The 18,045-nt window shown below is 42.6% G+C and overlaps 4 non-coding genes across 4 annotated transcripts; all 4 read right to left on the bottom strand.

Moving 5' to 3' along the window:
* Positions 1-213: 213 nt before the first annotated feature.
* TRNAR-CCU (transfer RNA arginine (anticodon CCU)) lies at positions 214-286 on the bottom strand. The gene has a single exon. It is a non-coding gene; the product is annotated as a tRNA-Arg (tRNA).
* A 128-nt stretch (positions 287-414) lies between these two features.
* TRNAI-UAU (transfer RNA isoleucine (anticodon UAU)) lies at positions 415-507 on the bottom strand. Its single transcript is given in 2 exon segments — positions 415-450; positions 470-507. It is a non-coding gene; the product is annotated as a tRNA-Ile (tRNA).
* Positions 508-1,448: 941 nt separating this feature from the next.
* Positions 1,449-1,521, bottom strand: TRNAR-CCU (transfer RNA arginine (anticodon CCU)). Its single transcript has one exon. It is a non-coding gene; the product is annotated as a tRNA-Arg (tRNA).
* Positions 1,522-1,649: 128 nt separating this feature from the next.
* Positions 1,650-1,742, bottom strand: TRNAI-UAU (transfer RNA isoleucine (anticodon UAU)). The gene is given in 2 exon segments: positions 1,650-1,685; positions 1,705-1,742. It is a non-coding gene; the product is annotated as a tRNA-Ile (tRNA).
* Positions 1,743-18,045: the final 16,303 nt, after the last annotated feature.

The raw sequence follows: 18,045 nt of genomic DNA on the forward strand, positions 1-18,045 counted from the left end.
CCAAGATGAGTCTTTAAACCTTGGTCCTCAATTATAGAAAAACGTTTTAAGGACACTAATCCACAATGTTATCATGATAAATGTCATTTTGTAGCTACTGTGGCAACAATTAACAAGCACAACTCAACAGGACTGTTGTGCAAATCCAGCATCCAGGTGAAGCAAGGCTAAAAGAACCACCCCTAATGCTGAGATGGTTGATATAAATACAAACACTCCAGATGGGACTTGAACCCACAATCCCTGGCTTAGGAGGCCAGTGCCTTATCCATTAGGCCACTGGGGCTTACTGTCTGCTTTGCATTTCATGTTCTTGCTTTACTTTTTCATAATATCCTTACATATAAAAAATGTTCCGAGAGCAGATGATCAATGACTGATGATATCATTAAATGAAAAAAAGCTAAATATTCCTGCTCCAGGTGAGGCTTGAACTCACAACCTCGGCATTGCTCAACAGATACTGTCTTATAAGTACCGCGCGCTGACCGATTGCGCCACTGGAGCACACAGTATGCCCTGAAAATTTGGTCTTTCACTGATATATTTTAACCATCAGTTAAAAATGTCAATACACTTATTGTCTCTGTCTCCCCATCTTGATTTAATTTCTTTTTGAATTCCACTATTTTACTGCATTCAATACTTCAATAAGGTACTTGATAGAAGTTAAATGCTCAGCATAAAGAAATGATTTGTATCGCGCATTGGTGTTATTGGCTAGATTTATGTATTCGTAGGTGTAATTTGCTAAGAAAATTCATATCTAGGTTTTACTGTATCATTTTCTCAAAATTGGAAAATAATTCATTTAATTTTTTCTAAAATTATGTTAAGATAGTAGATGTAAAATGTGGCATAAGGAAAACTGACACTAATGTGTCTTATAATGCACTATTTTAATATGTAAAGTCTTATATTATTATTGTAGTCTGATTAAAAGAATATGTTGTTTGTTGCAACTCTACCATCTACAATGACAGTAAGATGAGTGGCAGAAGAAATATGATAAAATCAAAAATACCATTCTTCCAACATGCAAGAAAGGACTTCAAGATTCCCATCAGCAATTGCCTTAGATAATGTCATATTTCAGCCACTCTGGTACTTATTTGCAAGACAAACTCTACAGAAATGTTGAGGTAAATGGAGATTTCTTGTAAGAACAAAATCACAAGAATTGAAAAAATAATCATTTTTTTGTGAAGACTAATGAGCAACAAAGGAATATGCATCCAAGATGAGTCTTTAAACCTTGGTCCTCAATTATAGAAAAACGTTTTAAGGACACTAATCCACAATGTTATCATGATAAATGTCATTTTGTAGCTACTGTGGCAACAATTAACAAGCACAACTCAACAGGACTGTTGTGCAAATCCAGCATCCAGGTGAAGCAAGGCTAAAAGAACCACCCCTAATGCTGAGATGGTTGATATAAATACAAACACTCCAGATGGGACTTGAACCCACAATCCCTGGCTTAGGAGGCCAGTGCCTTATCCATTAGGCCACTGGGGCTTACTGTCTGCTTTGCATTTCATGTTCTTGCTTTACTTTTTCATAATATCCTTACATATAAAAAATGTTCCGAGAGCAGATGATCAATGACTGATGATATCATTAAATGAAAAAAAGCTAAATATTCCTGCTCCAGGTGAGGCTTGAACTCACAACCTCGGCATTGCTCAACAGATACTGTCTTATAAGTACCGCGCGCTGACCGATTGCGCCACTGGAGCACACAGTATGCCCTGAAAATTTGGTCTTTCACTGATATATTTTAACCATCAGTTAAAAATGTCAATACACTTATTGTCTCTGTCTCCCCATCTTGATTTAATTTCTTTTTGAATTCCACTATTTTACTGCATTCAATACTTCAATAAGGTACTTGATAGAAGTTAAATGCTCAGCATAAAGAAATGATTTGTATCGCGCATTGGTGTTATTGGCTAGATTTATGTATTCGTAGGTGTAATTTGCTAAGAAAATTCATATCTAGGTTTTACTGTATCATTTTCTCAAAATTGGAAAATAATTCATTTAATTTTTTCTAAAATTATGTTAAGATAGTAGATGTAAAATGTGGCATAAGGAAAACTGACACTAATGTGTCTTATAATGCACTATTTTAATATGTAAAGTCTTATATTATTATTGTAGTCTGATTAAAAGAATATGTTGTTTGTTGCAACTCTACCATCTACAATGACAGTAAGATGAGTGGCAGAAGAAATATGATAAAATCAAAAATACCATTCTTCCAACATGCAAGAAAGGACTTTAAGATTCCCATCAGCAATTGCCTTAGATAATGTCATATTTCAGCCACTCTGGTACTTATTTGCAAGACAAACTCTACAGAAATGTTGAGGTAAATGGAGATTTCTTGTAAGAACAAAATCACAAGAATTGAAAAAATAACCCCTTCCCGACATTTGACATACATTTACGTCATGGTCGGGAAGTACTTCCCGACACATTGCATAAATGTACGTCATGCCATTTAACTGCCACCGCGTCTATAGACGCGGTGACAGTTTAAACATGTCTGCTGTCCCTGACAGCAGACATGTCCCTGCATGCCCAGGGGGGGCTGCGATGCCGCCCCCCCGTTGGCGATCGCTGTGATTGGCTGTTCAGTGTAAACAGCCATTCACAGCGTTTTCTGTGTCACCGGCGAATAACGTTCGCCGGTGACACAGGGATCGGAGGTGGTTGGTGCTGTAAAGTACAGCACCAATCACCGCGGGGTGTAAGGGTGACACTGGTGTCACCCCACCTCACCCCGCCCGCCCCCAAAGGCCGTGATTGGTTCGTCGGACCGACGAACCAATCACAGCCATGGAGGGGGGTTTAAACTAACGGTGACTGCACTGCAGACGCCATTCCGGTCTGGAATTGCGTGCAGTGCGGTCACCGTGCCTAGCTGCCGCAGTATACTGACCTGAACCTTGCAAAATACTTACCTGATCACTGCCTGGATCTTGCTACTTCTTGTGACTTCCTGTGCTGTGTTGTGCTGTGTTGTGCTGCTGCAGTGTCATCGAGTTATAGATAGAGAGATAGAGAGAGAGAGATAGAGAGAGAGATAGAGAGGGCTAGTGACAGAGAGTGCTATATTTTGTGCTGCTGCAGTGTTATAGAGTTATAGATAGAGAGATAGAGAGAGATAGAGAGAGATAGAGAGAGATAGAGAGAGATAGAGAGATAGTGACAGATTGTGCTATATATTTTTTATATAACTGACTGCTGCCCCCCCTTTTGTGCTGATCAGTAAAAATTAACTGATCAGCAACTTTTTGGGGGCGCAGGTTTTTTTTTTTATATATATATACCTGTCAGTGCTGCTGCTGCAGTGTCATAGAGTGATAGATAGTGAGAGATAGAGAGATAGAGAGATAGAGAGAGATAGTGACAGAGAGTGATAGAGACTGCTATATTTTGTGTCTGCTGCCCCCCTTTTGTGCACCCCCAGCAACTTTTTGGGGGTGCAGGGGTTATTTTTCATATATATAACTGTCAGTGCTGCTGCTGCAGTGTCATAGAGTGATAGATAGTGAGAGATAGAGAGATAGAGAGAGATAGAGAGAGATAGTGACAGAGAGTGATAGAGAGTGCTATATTTTGTGTCTGCTGCCCCCGCCTTTTGTGCTGATCACTATATCTGAGGTGATCAGCAACTTTTGGGGGTGCAGAGGTTTTTTTTTTATATGTACCTGTCAGTTGCTGCCAGTTGCACTGTCAGTTGCACCAAAGGTTGTGCACCTGCTGCCCCTCACTGGTAATCAGTGTTGCATCACTGATCACCTTTTTTTTTTTGAGGGTGCTGTGGGGTCTTTTTTTAATTTTTTTTTTACACACACTGTGATTTTGTGGGTGTCCTGTGGCCACTGTGCGCTGATCAGTGACGTACATCACTGATCAGCTTTTTCGGCACGGGGTTTATCTATTTTTTTTTTTTTTATCAAATTCCTGTTGCCTTTGAGCGCTGTTCAGTGACGGACGTTACTGATCAACATCTGTGCTCAATTTTTGGCGCAGGACCTTTTTTTTTTTTTTTTTTAACCCCTTCAATTTTTTTTTTTTTAACCCCTTCAATTTTTTTTTTTTTTTTATTGGGATCAAATTCCTGTATAAAGTATTTTTTTTTTCTGCACTACATACACACTACACACTACATACCCCCCGGGTTGAAATAAAGTTTGTACCCCCCCCTACACTATACACGTGTTGAAACATTTCACTACCAGTAACACAAAAATAAAAATGGCATCCCAAATGTCATCCCAAATGTCATCCCAAATGTCATCCCAGTCATCCAGAAGAATGTATTCAGCGGAGGAGGCATATGCCATGCTTGCCTCTGACTCTGACACAGCCAGTGAGGCAAGCGGGGAATTTGAAGGATTCGTCTTAAGCTCCTCTTCCTCCTCTGGTGATGAGGGACCCCCTCAAAGATGCCCCCGTAGAGCAGCTGAGACCCCTCCCCCAATAATTGATCTCGTATGGACCCCACCACCAGACAATTTTGAGCCCCAGGTTCCTGAGTTTTTGGCCATGCCAGGAATCCAATTTGATTCCACAGGTCTCAGAGAAATTGACTTTTTCAAATTATTTTTCTCTGATGATTTTATAAATTTAATGGTGGACCAAACTAATTTATATGCCCAGCAGTTTATTGCTCAAAACCCCACGTCATCATTTGCTAGGTGGACCCCTGTAGATGCAGTAGAGATGATGACGTTTTGGGGTCTGGTGTTTCATATGGGCATAGTAAAAAAGCCAGAAATTAGGCAATATTGGAGTACAGATGTTCTGTACAGCACCCCATTTTACCGTATGGCCATGACTCGGGCTCGTTTTGAGATGATCCTTAAATTTTTGCATTACAACGATAATGCACAGTGCCCACCCAGAGATGATCCCACCTTTGACCGGCTATTCAAAGTCAGGCCGGTCATTGATCATTTCAGTGCCAAATTTGAAGAGATGTACATCCCTGAAAAATTTATTTGTATTGACGAGTCCCTTATACATTTTAAAGGAAGGGTTAAATTCCGCCAGTACCTTCCCAGTAAGAGGGCAAGGTATGGCATAAAAATGTATAAGCTGTGTGAAAGCACCTCAGGGTACACCCACATGTTTAGGGTATATGAAGGGAAGGATTCAAGAATTGAACCGCCAGAATGCCCCCCCTCCCTCGTAGGTGTTAGTGGAAAAATTGTCTGGGATTTAGTGCACCCCTTCCTGGATAAAGGTTATCACCTCTATGTGGATAACTTTTACACTAGCATCCCCCTGTTTAAGGCCTTTGGTTCAAGAGGTACAGCAGCTTGCGGTACTGTGCGCAAGAACCAAAGAGGCCTCCCAAAAACGCACATTGCCCAAGTAATGAGAAGGGGTGAAAGCAGGGGAATATGCACCGAAAATATGTTGTTGGTCAAATATAAGGACAAGAGGGATGTCCTTATACTGACAACAATTCACGGAGACAGTACCACCTCCGTCCCTGTACGAGGTACCAGTACCCACACCTCAAAACCTAATTGTATCCTGGATTACAATAGGTACATGGGCGGAGTGGATCTTTCAGATCAGGTACTGAAGCCGTACAGTGCCCTGCGGAAAACAAAAATCTGGTACAAGAAGCTGGCCGTGTATATCATCCAGATGGCACTGTATAACGCTTACGTGCTATTTCGTTCTACCGGCCAGAGGGGGACATTTATGCACTTTCAAGAGGAAGTCATAAAGGGCCTAATATTTGGGAACCAGCAGGCAGAGGGCCCCAGTACTTCTAGTACTGGCCCCCGTATTGTACCAGGGCAGCATTTTCCTGATGAAATCCCCTCCACTGGAAAAAAGGGCAGGACACAAAAAAGGTGCAAAGTTTGCTATAAAAAGGGAATAAGAAAGCAAACTATTTTCCAGTGTGACACTTGCCCCGACAAACCCGTCCTATGTATAAAGGAGTGTTTTAAAATATACCACACATCTATGGATTATTAGGTTCATAATTTCACCGTGCTTCGGGGGTCTTGCTAATGCCACATAGCACCCACCATTCATTCCACCAGAATCTGAGCCGCAAAATCCAAAAATCACTCCTTCCCTTCTGAGTCCTGCCATGCACCCAACTGGTATTTTTCGGTCACACGTGAGGCATTGCCGTACTCGGGAGAAATTGGGGCACAGATTTTGGGGTGCTTTTTCTCCTTCATACCTTCTGAAAATGAAAAATTTTGAGCCAGAACTGCATTTTTGTGTAAAAAAATGTAATTTTTCATTTTCACTGCCCAGTTGTATCAAAGTTGGTGAAACCCCTGGGGGTTTGAAATGTACACTATACCCCTAGATAATTTCCCTGAGGGGTGTAGTTTGCAAAATGGGGTCACTTGTGGGGGGGTTCCACTGTATTGGTGCTTTGGGGGTCTTGCTAATGCGACATAGCACCCACCAACATTCCACCAGAATTTGTGCTGCAAAATCCAAATATCACTCCTTCCCTTCTGAGTCCTGCCACTTTTTGGTCACACATGAGGCATTGCCGTACTCGGGAGAAATTGGGGCACAGATTTTGGGGTGCTTTGTCTCCTTCATTCCTTGTGAAAATGAAAAATTTTGAGCCAGAACTGCATTTTTGTGTTAAAAAATGTAATTTTTCATTTGCACAGCCCAGTTGTATCAAAATTGGTGAAACCCTTGGGGGTATGAAATGTACACTATACCCCTAGATGAATTCCCTGAGGGGTGTAGTTTGCAAAATGGGGTCACTTGTGGGGGGGTTCCACTGTATTGGTGCTTGGGGGGTCTTGCTAATGCGACATAGCACCCACCAGCATTCCACCAGAATCTGAGCTGCAAAATCCAAATATCACTCCTTCCCTTCTGAGTCCTGCCATGCACCCAAATGGTATTTTTTGGTCACATGTGAGGCATTGCCGTACTCGGGAGAAATTGAGGCACAGATTTTGGGGTGCTTTGTCTCCTTCATTCCTTGTGAAAATGAAAAATTTGGAGCCAGAACTGCATTTTTGTGTAAAAAATGTAATTTTTCATTTGCACAGCCCAGTTGTATCAAAATTGGTGAAACCCCTGGGGGTATGAAATGTACACTATACCCCTAGATGAATTCCCTGAGGGGTGTAGTTTGCAAAATGGGGTCACTTGTGGGGGGGTTCCACTGTATTGGTGCTTGGGGGGTCTTGCTAATGCGACATAGCACCCACCAGCATTTCACCAGAATCTGAGCTGCAAAATCCAAAAATCACTCCTTCCCTTCTGAGTCCTGCCATGCACCCAAATGGTATTTTTTGGTCACATGTGAGGCATTGCCGTACTCGGGAGAAATTGGGGCACAGATTTTGGGGTGCTTTGTCTCCTTCATTCCTTGTGAAAATGAAAAATTTTGAGCCAGAACTGCATTTTTGTGTTAAAAAATGTAATTTTTCATTTGCACAGCCCAGTTGTATCAAAATTGGTGAAACCCTTGGGGGTATGAAATGTACACTATACCCCTAGATGAATTCCCTGAGGGGTGTAGTTTGCAAAATGGGGTCACTTGTGGGGGGGTTCCACTGTATTGGTGCTTGGGGGGTCTTGCTAATGCGACATAGCACCCACCAGCATTCCACCAGAATCTGAGCTGCAAAATCCAAATATCACTCCTTCCCTTCTGAGTCCTGCCATGCACCCAAATGGTATTTTTTGGTCACATGTGAGGCATTGCCGTACTCGGGAGAAATTGAGGCACAGATTTTGGGGTGCTTTGTCTCCTTCATTCCTTGTGAAAATGAAAAATTTGGAGCCAGAACTGCATTTTTGTGTAAAAAATGTAATTTTTCATTTGCACAGCCCAGTTGTATCAAAATTGGTGAAACCCCTGGGGGTATGAAATGTACACTATACCCCTAGATGAATTCCCTGAGGGGTGTAGTTTGCAAAATGGGGTCACTTGTGGGGGGGTTCCACTGTATTGGTGCTTGGGGGGTCTTGCTAATGCGACATAGCACCCACCAGCATTTCACCAGAATCTGAGCTGCAAAATCCAAAAATCACTCCTTCCCTTCTGAGTCCTGCCATGCACCCAAATGGTATTTTTTGGTCACATGTGAGGCATTGCCGTACTCGGGAGAAATTGGGGCACAGATTTTGGGGTGCTTTGTCTCCTTCATTCCTTGTGAAAATGAAAAATTTTGAGCCAGAACTGCATTTTTGTGTAAAAAATGTAATTTTTCATTTGCACAGCCCAGTTGTATCAAAATTGGTGAAACCCCTGGGGGTATGAAATGTACACTATACCCCTAGATGAATTCCCTGAGGGGTGTAGTTTGCAAAATGGGGTCACTTGTGGGGGGGTTCCACTGTATTGGTGCTTGGGGGGTCTTGCTAATGCGACATAGCACCCACCAACATTCCACCAGAATCTGAGCTGCAAAATCCCAAAATCACTCCTTCCCTTCTGAGTCCTGCCATGCACCTAAATGGTATTTTTGGTCACATGTGAGGCATTGCCGTACTCGGGAGAAATTGGGGCACAGATTTTAAGGGTGCTTTGTCTCCTTCATTCCTTGTGAAAATGAAAAATTTTGAGCCAGAACTGCATTTTTGTGTAAAAAATGTAATTTTTTATTTGCACAGCCCAGTTGTATCAAAATTGGTGAAACCCCTGGGGGTATGAAATGTACACTATACCCCTAGATGAATTCCCTGAGGGTTGTAGTTTGCAAAATGGGGTCACTTGTGGGGGGGTTCCACTGTATTGGTGCTTGGGGGGTCTTGCTAATGCGACATAGCACCCACCAACATTCCACCAGAATCTGAGCTGCAAAATCCCCAAATCACTCCTTCCCTTCTGAGTCCTGCCATGCACCCAAATGGTATTTTTTGGTCACATGTGAGGCATTGCCGTACTCGGGAGAAATTGGGGCACAGATTTTGGGGTGCTTTGTCTCCTTCATTCCTTGTGAAAATGAAAAATTTTGAGCCAGAACTGCATTTTTGTGTAAAAAAATGTAATTTTTCATTTTCACTGCCCAGTTGTATCAAAATTGGTGAAACCCCTGGGGGTTTGAAATGTACACTATACCCCTAGATGAATTCCCTGAGGGGTGTAGTTTGCAAAATGGGGTCACTTGTGGGGGGGTTCCACTGTATTGGTGCTTGGGGGGTCTTGCTAATGCGACATAGCACCCACCAACATTCCACCAGAATCTGAGCTGCAAAATCCAAAAATCACTCCTTCCCTTCTGAGTCCTGCCATGCACCCAACTGGTATTTTTTGGTCACATGTGAGGCATTGCCGTACTCGGGAGAAATTGGGGCACAGATTTTGGGGTGCTTTGTCTCCTTCATTCCTTGTGAAAATGACAAATTTGGAGCCAGAACTGCATTTTTGTGTAAAAAAATTAAATTTTCATTTTCACTGCCCAGTTGTACCACAATTGGTGAAACCCCTGGGGGTTTGAAATGTACACTATACCCCTAGATGAATTCCCTGAGGGGTGTAGTTTGCAAAATGGGGTCACTTGTGGGGGGTTCCTAACTTTTAGCATCTATCTATCTATCTTATGGTGCCTAGAAACCTACATGGTGCCTAAAAAATAATCTCATAAAAAGGAGGCTCCAAAATCAAGTAGGTGCTCCTTCTATTATGAAGCCTGTGGTTTGGTCAACGTGCACACTAGGGCCACATATAGGATATTTATAAAAACAAAAGAATTGGGGGAATCAATTTTTAGTCACATTTCTCTAGTAAAATGTACTGTGTTCCTTAGAAAAATGTATTAAAATTGCAAATCTGCAAAACAAATGAAATTTTGAAATTTCACCTACACTTTGTTTTAATTCCTGTGAAACACCTAAAGGGTTAACAAACTTCCAAAATGCTGTTTTGAATACTGTGAGGGGTGCAGATTTTGAAATGGCATCATTTATGGGGGTGTCTCACATACAAGTCCCTCAAAGTCACATCAGAACTGAACTGGTCCCTAAAAAAATCAGTGTTTGAAATTTTATTGAAAATTTGAAAATTTGCTATTCATATTGTAAGCCTCCTAGTGTCCAAAAAAATTAAAAGGAAGTTGAAATAATGATGGAAACATAAAGTAGACATTTGGTCTATGTTAGTTATTAACTATTTTGAGTGGTATGATTATTTGTCTCACAAGCAGAAAATTTAACATTTTGCAAATTGCTAAATTTTCCATTTTTTTCCGACATTTTGGTATTTTTCACAAAAAAACACAGACTGTATCGACGAAAATTTACCACTAACTTGAAGTACAATGTGTCACGAAAAAACAATCTCAAAATCACTGGGATAAGTAAAAGCAAAAAAAAGTTATCCCCACTTAAGTGATACATGTCAGATTTGAAAAAAAGGGCTCTGTCAGGAAGGCAAAAACATGCTGTGTCAGGAAGGGGATAATCATTTTTTTGTGAAGACTAATGAGCAACAAAGGAATATGCATCCAAGATGAGTCTTTAAACCTTGGTCCTCAATTATAGAAAAACATTTTAAGGACACTAACCCCGCCTTTTGTGCTGATCACTATATCTGAGGTGATCAGCAACTTTTTGGGGGTGCAGAGTTTTTTTTTTTATATATACCTGTCAGTTGCTGCCAGTTGCACTGTCAGTTGCACCAAAGGTTGTGCACCTGCTGCCCCTCACTGGTAATCAGTGTTGCATCACTGATCACCTTTTTTTTTTTTGAGGGTGCTGTGGGGTCTTTTTTTAATTTTTTTTTACACACACTGTGATTTTGTGGGTGTCCTGTGGCCACTGTGCGCTGATCAGTGACGTACATCACTGATCAGCCTTTTCGGCACAGGGTTTATCTATTTTTTTTTTTTTTTATCAAATTCCTGTTGCCTTTGAGCGCTGTTCAGTGACGGACGTTACTGACCAACATCTGTGCTCAATTTTTGGCGCAGGACCTTTTTTTTTTTTTTTTTAACCCCTTCAATTTTTTTTTTTTTAACCCCTTCAATTTTTTTTTTTTTTTTATTGGGATCAAATTCCTGTATAAAGTATTTTTTTTTTCTGCACTACATACACACTACACACTACATACCCCCCGGGTTGAAATAAAGTTTGTACCCCCCCCTACACTATACACGTGTTGAAACATTTCACTACCAGTAACACAAAAATAAAAATGGCATCCCAAATGTCATCCCAAATGTCATCCCAAATGTCATCCCAGTCATCCAGAAGAATGTATTCAGCGGAGGAGGCATATGCCATGCTTGCCTCTGACTCTGACACAGCCAGTGAGGCAAGCGGGGAATTTGAAGGATTCGTCTTAAGCTCCTCTTCCTCCTCTGGTGATGAGGGACCCCCTCAAAGATGCCCCCGTAGAGCAGCTGAGACCCCTCCCCCAATAATTGATCTCGTATGGACCCCACCACCAGACAATTTTGAGCCCCAGGTTCCTGAGTTTTTGGCCATGCCAGGAATCCAATTTGATTCCACAGGTCTCAGAGAAATTGACTTTTTCAAATTATTTTTCTCTGATGATTTTATAAATTTAATGGTGGACCAAACTAATTTATATGCCCAGCAGTTTATTGCTCAAAACCCCACGTCATCATTTGCTAGGTGGACCCCTGTAGATGCAGTAGAGATGATGACGTTTTGGGGTCTGGTGTTTCATATGGGCATAGTAAAAAAGCCAGAAATTAGGCAATATTGGAGTACAGATGTTCTGTACAGCACCCCATTTTACCGTATGGCCATGACTCGGGCTCGTTTTGAGATGATCCTTAAATTTTTGCATTACAACGATAATGCACAGTGCCCACCCAGAGATGATCCCACCTTTGACCGGCTATTCAAAGTCAGGCCGGTCATTGATCATTTCAGTGCCAAATTTGAAGAGATGTACATCCCTGAAAAATTTATTTGTATTGACGAGTCCCTTATACATTTTAAAGGAAGGGTTAAATTCCGCCAGTACCTTCCCAGTAAGAGGGCAAGGTATGGCATAAAAATGTATAAGCTGTGTGAAAGCACCTCAGGGTACACCCACATGTTTAGGGTATATGAAGGGAAGGATTCAAGAATTGAACCGCCAGAATGCCCCCCCTCCCTCGTAGGTGTTAGTGGAAAAATTGTCTGGGATTTAGTGCACCCCTTCCTGGATAAAGGTTATCACCTCTATGTGGATAACTTTTACACTAGCATCCCCCTGTTTAAGGCCCTTGGTTCAAGAGGTACAGCAGCTTGCGGTACTGTGCGCAAGAACCAAAGAGGCCTCCCAAAAACGCACATTGCCCAAGTAATGAGAAGGGGTGAAAGCAGGGGAATATGCACCGAAAATATGTTGTTGGTCAAATATAAGGACAAGAGGGATGTCCTTATACTGACAACAATTCACGGAGACAGTACCACCTCCGTCCCTGTACGAGGTACCAGTACCCACACCTCAAAACCTAATTGTATCCTGGATTACAATAGGTACATGGGCGGAGTGGATCTTTCAGATCAGGTACTGAAGCCGTACAGTGCCCTGCGGAAAACAAAAATCTAGTACAAGAAGCTGGCCGTGTATATCATCCAGATGGCACTGTATAACGCTTACGTGCTATTCCGTTCTACCGGCCAGAGGGGGACATTTATGCACTTTCAAGAGGAAGTCATAAAGGGCCTAATATTTGGGAACCAGCAGGCAGAGGGCCCCAGTACTTCTAGTACTGGCCCCCGTATTGTACCAGGGCAGCATTTTCCTGATGAAATCCCCTCCACTGGAAAAAAGGGCAGGACACAAAAAAGGTGCAAAGTTTGCTATAAAAAGGGAATAAGAAAGCAAACTATTTTCCAGTGTGACACTTGCCCCGACAAACCCGGCCTATGTATAAAGGAGTGTTTTAAAATATACCACACATCTATGGATTATTAGGTTCATAATTTCACCGTGCTTCGGGGGTCTTGCTAATGCCACATAGCACCCACCATTCATTCCACCAGAATCTGAGCCGCAAAATCCAAAAATCACTCCTTCCCTTCTGAGTCCTGCCATGCACCCAACTGGTATTTTTCGGTCACACGTGAGGCATTGCCGTACTCGGGAGAAATTGGGGCACAGATTTTGGGGTGCTTTTTCTCCTTCATACCTTCTGAAAATGAAAAATTTTGAGCCAGAACTGCATTTTTGTGTAAAAAAATGTAATTTTTCATTTTCACTGCCCAGTTGTACCAAAGTTGGTGAAACCCCTGGGGGTTTGAAATGTACACTATACCCCTAGATAATTTCCCTGAGGGGTGTAGTTTGCAAAATGGGGTCACTTGTGGGGGGGTTCCACTGTATTGGTGCTTTGGGGGTCTTGCTAATGCGACATAGCACCCACCAACATTCCACCAGAATTTGTGCTGCAAAATCCAAATATCACTCCTTCCCTTCTGAGTCCTGCCACTTTTTGGTCACACATGAGGCATTGCCGTACTCGGGAGAAATTGGGGCACAGATTTTGGGGTGCTTTGTCTCCTTCATTCCTTGTGAAAATGAAAAATTTTGAGCCAGAACTGCATTTTTGTGTAAAAAAATGTAATTTTTCATTTTCACTGCCCAGTTGTATCAAAATTGGTGAAACCCCTGGGGGTTTGAAATGTACACTATACCCCTAGATGAATTCCCTGAGGGGTGTAGTTTGCAAAATGGGGTCACTTGTGGGGGGGTTCCACTGTATTGGTGCTTTGGGGGTCTTGCTAATGCGACATAGCACCCACCAACATTCCACCAGAATTTGTGCTGCAAAATTCCAAATATCACTCCTTCCCTTCTGAGTCCTGCCACTTTTTGGTCACACATGAGGCATTGCCGTACTCGGGAGAAATTGGGGCACAGATTTTGGGGTGCTTTGTCTCCTTCATTCCTTGTGAAAATGAAAAATTTTGAGCCAGAACTGCATTTTTGTGTTAAAAAATGTAATTTTTCATTTGCACAGCCCAGTTGTATCAAAATTGGTGAAACCCCTGGGGGTATGAAATGTACACTATACCCCTAGATGAATTCCCTGAGGGGTGTAGTTTGTAAAATGGGGTCACTTGTGGGGGGCTTCCACTGTATTAGTGCTTTGGGGGTCTTGCTAAAGCGACATAGCACCCACCAACAATCCACCAGAATTTGTGCTGCAAAATCCAAATATCACTCCTTCCCTTCTGAGTCCTGCCACTTTTTGGTCACACATGAGGCATTGCCGTACTCGGGAGAAATTGGGGCACAGATTTTGGGGTGCTTTGTCTCCTTCATTCCTTGTGAAAATGAAAAATTTTGAGCCAGAACTGCATTTTTGTGTTAAAAAATGTAATTTTTCATTTGCACAGCCCAGTTGTATCAAAATTGGTGAAACCCCTGGGGGTATGAAATGTACACTATACCCCTAGATGAATTCCCTGAGGGGTGTAGTTTGCAAAATGGGGTCACTTGTGGGGGGGTTCCACTGTATTGGTGCTTGGGGGGTCTTGCTAATGCGACATAGCACCCACCAGCATTCCACCAGAATCTGAGCTGCAAAATCCAAATATCACTCCTTCCCTTCTGAGTCCTGCCATGCACCCAAATGGTATTTTTTGGTCACATGTGAGGCATTGCCGTACTCGGGAGAAATTGGGGCACAGATTTTGGGGTGCTTTGTCTCCTTCATTCGTTGTGAAAATGAAAAATTTTGAGCCAGAACTGCATTTTTGTGTAAAAAATGTAATTTTTCATTTGCACAGCCCAGTTGTATCAAAATTGGTGAAACCCCTGGGGGTATGAAATGTACACTATACCCCTAGATGAATTCCCTGAGGGGTGTAGTTTGCAAAATGGGGTCACTTGTGGGGGAGTTCCACTGTATTGGTGCTTGGGGGGTCTTTCTAATGCGACATAGCACCCACCAGCATTCCACCAGAATCTGAGCTGCAAAATCCCAAAATCACTCCTTCCCTTCTGAGTCCTGCCATGCACCCAAATGGTATTTTTTGGTCACATGTGAGGCATTGCCGTACTCGGGAGAAATTGGGGCACAGATTTTGGGGTGCTTTGTCTCCTTCATTCCTTGTGAAAATGAAAAATTTTGAGCCAGAACTGCATTTTTGTGTAAAAAATGTAATTTTTCATTTGCACAGCCCAGTTGTATCAAAATTGGTGAAACCCCTGGGGGTATGAAATGTACACTATACCCCTAGATGAATTCCCTGAGGGGTGTAGTTTGCAAAATGGGGTCACTTGTGGGGGGGTTCCACTGTATTGGTGCTTGGGGGGTCTTGCTAATGCGACATAGCACCCACCAACATTCCACCAGAATCTGAGCTGCAAAATCCCAAAATCACTCCTTCCCTTCTGAGTCCTGCCATGCACCTAAATGGTATTTTTGGTCACATGTGAGGCATTGCCGTACTCGGGAGAAATTGGGGCACAGATTATAAGGGTGCTTTGTCTCCTTCATTCCTTGTGAAAATGAAAAATTTTGAGCCAGAACTGCATTTTTGTGTAAAAAATGTAATTTTTCATTTGCACAGCCCAGTTGTATCAAAATTGGTGAAACCCCTGGGGGTATGAAATGTACACTATACCCCTAGATGAATTCCCTGAGGGGTGTAGTTTGCAAAATGTGGTCACTTGTGGGGGGGTTCCACTGTATTGGTGCTTGAGGGGTCTTGCTAATGCGACATAGCACCCACCAACATTCCACCAGAATCTGAGCTGCAAAATCCCAAAATCACTCCTTCCCTTCTGAGTCCTGCCATGCACCCAAATGGTATTTTTGGTCACATGTGAGGCATTGCCGTACTCGGGAGAAATTGGGGCACAGATTTTGAGGTGCTTTGTCTCCTTCATTCCTTGTGAAAATGAAAAATTTTGAGCCAGAACTGCATTTTTGTGTAAAAAATGTAATTTTTCATTTGCACAGCCCAGTTGTATCAAAATTGGTGAAACCCCTGGGGGTATGAAATGTACACTATACCCCTAGATGAATTCCCTGAGGGGTGTAGTTTGCAAAATGGGGTCACTTGTGGGGGGGTTCCACTGTATTGGTGCTTGGGGGGTCTTGCTAATGCGACATAGCACCCACCAACATTCCACCAGAATCTGAGCTGCAAAATCCCAAAATCACTCCTTCCCTTCTGAGTCCTGCCATGCACCCAAATGGTATTTTTTGGTCACATGTGAGGTATTGCCGTACTCGGGAGAAATTGGGGCACAGATTTTGGGGTGCTTTGTCTCCTTCATTCCTTGTGAAAATGAAAAATTTTGAGCCAGAACTGCATTTTTGTGTAAAAAAATGTAATTTTTCATTTTCACTGCCCAGTTGTATCAAAATTGGTGAAACCCCTGGGGGTTTGAAATGTACACTATACCCCTAGATGAATTCCCTGAGGGGTGTAGTTTGCAAAATGGGGTCACTTGTGGGGGGGTTCCACTGTATTGGTGCTTGGGGGGTCTTGCTAATGCGACATAGCACCCACCAACATTCCACCAGAATCTGAGCTGCAAAATCCAAAAATCACTCCTTCCCTTCTGAGTCCTGCCATGCACCCAACTGGTATTTTTTGGTCACATGTGAGGCATTGCCGTACTCGGGAGAAATTGGGGCACAGATTTTGGGGTGCTTTGTCTCCTTCATTCCTTGTGAAAATGAAAAATTTTGAGCCAGAACTGCATTTTTGTGTAAAAAATGTAATTTTTCATTTGCACAGCCCAGTTGTATCAAAATTGGTGAAACCCCTGGGGGTTTGAAATGTACACTATACCCCTAGATGAATTCCCTGAGGGGTGTAGTTTGCAAAATGGGGTCACTTGTGGGGGGGTTCCACTGTATTGGTGCTTTGGGGGTCTTGCTAATGCGACATAGCACCCACCAACATTCCACCAGAATTTGTGCTGCAAAATCCAAATATCACTCCTTCCCTTCTGAGTCCTGCCACTTTTTGGTCACACATGAGGCATTGCCGTACTCGGGAGAAATTGGGGCACAGATTTTGGGGTGCTTTGTCTCCTTCATTCCTTGTGAAAATGAAAAATTTTGAGCCAGAACTGCATTTTTGTGTTAAAAAATGTAATTTTTCATTTGCACAGCCCAGTTGTATCAAAATTGGTGAAACCCCTGGCGGTATGAAATGTACACTATACCCCTAGATGAATTCCCTGAGGGGTGTAGTTTGCAAAATGGGGTCACTTGTGGGGGGCTTCCACTGTATTGGTGCTTTGGGGGTCTTGCTAATGCGACATAGCACCCACCAACAATCCACCAGAATTTGTGCTGCAAAATCCAAATATCACTCCTTCCCTTCTGAGTCCTGCCACTTTTTGGTCACACATGAGGCATTGCCGTACTCGGGAGAAATTGGGGCACAGATTTTGGGGTGCTTTGTCTCCTTCATTCCTTGTGAAAATGAAAAATTTTGAGCCAGAACTGCATTTTTGTGTTAAAAAATGTAATTTTTCATTTGCACAGCCCAGTTGTATCAAAATTGGTGAAACCCCTGGGGGTATGAAATGTACACTATACCCCTAGATGAATTCCCTGAGGGGTGTAGTTTGCAAAATGGGGTCACTTGTGGGGGGCTTCCACTGTATTGGTGCTTTGGGGGTCTTGCTAATGCGACATAGCACCCACCAACAATCCACCAGAATTTGTGCTGCAAAATCCAAATATCACTCCTTCCCTTCTGAGTCCTGCCACTTTTTGGTCACACATGAGGCATTGCCGTACTCGGGAGAAATTGGGGCACAGATTTTGGGGTGCTTTGTCTCCTTCATTCCTTGTGAAAATGAAAAATTTTGAGCCAGAACTGCATTTTTGTGTTAAAAAATGTAATTTTTCATTTGCACAGCCCAGTTGTATCAAAATTGGTGAAACCCCTGGGGGTATGAAATGTACACTATACCCCTAGATGAATTCCCTGAGGGGTGTAGTTTGCAAAATGGGGTCACTTGTGGGGGGGTTCCACTGTATTGGTGCTTGGGGGGTCTTGCTAATGCGACATAGCACCCACCAGCATTCCACCAGAATCTGAGCTGCAAAATCCAAATATCACTCCTTCCCTTCT

This window comes from Crinia signifera, chromosome 5 (genome assembly GCF_055691185.1).
Source record: "Crinia signifera chromosome 5, ASM5569118v1, whole genome shotgun sequence".
Lineage (NCBI taxonomy): Eukaryota > Metazoa > Chordata > Amphibia > Anura > Myobatrachidae > Crinia > Crinia signifera.